The 3064-nt window shown below is 42.3% G+C and overlaps 1 long non-coding RNA gene across 1 annotated transcript; it reads left to right on the forward strand.

Annotated features, from left to right (window-relative positions):
- Positions 1-1254: 1254 nt before the first annotated feature.
- Positions 1255-2858, forward strand: LOC134483497 (uncharacterized). The gene is made up of 3 exons (XR_010060331.1): positions 1255-1770; positions 2492-2597; positions 2716-2858. It is a non-coding gene; the product is annotated as an uncharacterized LOC134483497 (long non-coding RNA).
- The last annotated feature ends 206 nt before the right edge of the window (positions 2859-3064 follow it).

Here is a 3064-nt window from a genome sequence, read left to right on the forward strand (position 1 = left end):
CCTGGCTGCTTACATCTCTTGGTCTCTATAGAGTAGTGGGAGAACTGAGATCCACTGAGGAGGTCTCTTAAGCATAGACCAATCGCCTAGCAGTGACACTGGGTTCATGGCTTGTTCTCCTGTTTAGGCCTCACTGAGGTCTATGAACACTCTATGCATTGTCCCCATGCAGGTTCACTTGTGTTCTTCTACCTACAGACGCTGGGAGAGAAACATCATCCCAAGGAACTGACCTAAGCAAGAATCAGGCCATGAAGGAAAAGGAGAGGCTGATTAAAGAGCTGCAGCTCATTACCGAGGAGAGAAATGACCTGAGAGATCGCCTGAGGTTTCTGACAGAGAGATCCATGAAGAACAGGTATGAATCACTCCAAATGCTCTTGTTTCATTCCTGGGTCTGCAAGGTCACCTTTTTCTTATCCTATTAAGGTTTTGGGTTCTAGAAAGCTGTGCCTCCCTAAACACCCTGTGCTAAACCTCACCTCCCATATAGTGGAGATTCAGAACCTGACCCTTCCTGAGGAGTGAGATTGAAAATGGACTCATCTGCTTCCATTTATTGAAAAGCAGAACTTGTGGTCTGAATGAAGAATTCAGGGATAAAGTCAGGGAGAGTGAGTTCCCAGTGTGCATTTGCAAAGCCCTTTACAGCTGGTGGCTTTGCAAGATTGTAATTGCAGTGAGTTTATGGTGAGTCTCTGTACTTGCTAGGCAGGGGACTGAGTGCTGGAAGATCCAGGCAGCAGGCTGGGGTAATATAGGACACACCCTGAGTTCATATATTCCTAAATGCCGATGTTCATTGTATTCTATCATTTGGGGCCAGGCCACACTTCAGGCCAAATCCATATTATGAAGACCTGAGGAGAATGGAGGAGGCGGTCATGTCAATTCTGCACAACTTAGAGATGGAGAACACTGAGGTCCATGAGAACAACCATAAGCTGAAGAAGGAGATTACCTTCTCTAGGTAAGTCCTGGTCAGAAAGGCTATCACTTGTGGAATGGCCATATCTGACTTTCTTTGTTCTGGATTGGACGGTCTTCAGCTCTGGTTCTATCTCTTGTGCTATTTACCCATCAGTGTTCCAGGGTCATTAGGACTCAGTTTTCAGTTCCACAAAAGAGTGTTCCTCATCCCAGGATTGTCTAGGCATCTTCAGAAGGCTCTAGAGAGAACAGTACTGATTGAAGTCAGCAGAAGGTTATTAGGCTGACCTGGACCTATGGTGTCACACCAGGTTTTACAAAACTCAGTGCGTGGACCACATGGTTAGCATGACCTTCTCTTTGTTCTACTTACCTCCTTTGAGGGTGTTGGCCCACTACTAATTGATGTTGCCCCCATGCATTGTGCTTTCATGGATAGTTGTAGATCCATGTTCTTTCTCAGAGGTGTGGACACTAATTGGTGTCAGGCCAAGCAAACAATTTATTCTTCCCTGAATTAACTCTTTATGTTTTGTGCAGCAGCCTTATATGTATCAAGATGCATTTTATTAAGTCTTCATGGGTATGTGGGACCTGGTAGAGTTATTGGGACTTGGGAGTAGGAATGGGAGAAAGGAGCAGCATGATCTTACTATGCAGACTGTATTTCCAGAAACCTGCTCAGCCAGCTCCTGATGGAAAACACATGTAGGAAGAAGTTGGTCCCACTGAAGCAGGAGAGCAAGGAGGTACATCTTGATTGTGCACTGAACCAGAAATATTTGGTTGACTTCAAAAAGAAAGATAAAGACCATCAACGGCCAGAACCAGCATTATCAGGTAGGGACGAGCAGATGTGTTAGCTTAACAATATCTGATAAAATTTGCCAATTTGATACATCTTTGCTCTCTCCTACCACCTTTCTAATTTACACTCACAACCAGCCAACCACCTCATGTAATGGAATTGTTCATTGCTCTGCCTATGCACAAGTATTCTGGGAAGTTAACCACTTTTCAGAAACTGAATTATTGTGCAAGCATATTTTGCTGCTCTTTTTGAAGCTGCAGTCTAGAAATGGTGACAGATGAATAACATATCATATTATTGCATATCCATGTGATACATTGGATCCTATGTAGAGTTTTGAACAAGTTCTTGGTTCTTTGACAAATGACACTCTGTGGTCATGCGACTTCTTGTGTAGGAAGCACCTTTCCGGGATAAGAACCAAGTGCAAATGTCAAATTAGTACTTGTCATTGGCTTTAACCTTGGTGACATATGGACATCTCCTTTCTTCCTGCAACCCAATGAGGTTCCTTCCATTGCCCTGTTCTTGGTTTGCACTGGTATAAGTCTGGGTCCCATATTGTCAGCCCATATTACTGTGAGGCTCTCTGGAGATTTTGCCCTGCCCGCAGAGTTAGCAACAATGATATCACTTAAAATGTCCATGTTGACTATCCAATAGAACTGAGGTGGTAGAAGGCAGCATTCTGACAGCTGGCTTGCATTTCCCCACCAAATCAGTGTCTGAAAAACTGCCTTCCTCTCCCAGGTCTCAGAAAGTGCAAGAGAGCTGGAATTGGACACACACTAGTAAGAGAGCTTCCTGAAGAATAAGTTGCTTTCTCAGGAGTCCCCGATGACCAACATCCTGAATGGTAACAACATTTTTTGGATGTGTATTCATCCTCTGAGTTAATTTGTCATTTCTTAGAGACCCTAAGTTTATATACCACTAAGCCAGCCTGACTGATTGAGGTCTTACTTTCTTCTCAGAAAACAGCACTTGAGAGACAACTTGGGGGACCGCCTTTCATTATGTGTGCTAGAGGAGAAACAGCAATACATCTGTGCTTCTAAATGTTCGTTAAGAATATGCTTTTAGAAATATTTTTGTTATGATTTTAATTGAAGTTTTCTTTTTGTTGTTTTATATTTATATCTTCTTGTTACTATTTTTACTTTCAAATATTTTTAAATATTTTTATTCCTGTTAATCTTGTTTTGTTGTAAAAATGTATTTGTTATGAATAAAAATTGAATTCTATCTCTTGACTCTTAAGACCATCATTCTTACTCAATGGTTCTGTCCCCTCCTGTGGACCTAGAACTGACAGCTACAGAT

The sequence above is a fragment of the Rattus norvegicus genome, chromosome 19 (assembly GCF_036323735.1).
Source record: "Rattus norvegicus strain BN/NHsdMcwi chromosome 19, GRCr8, whole genome shotgun sequence".
Classification (NCBI taxonomy): Eukaryota; Metazoa; Chordata; class Mammalia; order Rodentia; family Muridae; genus Rattus; species Rattus norvegicus.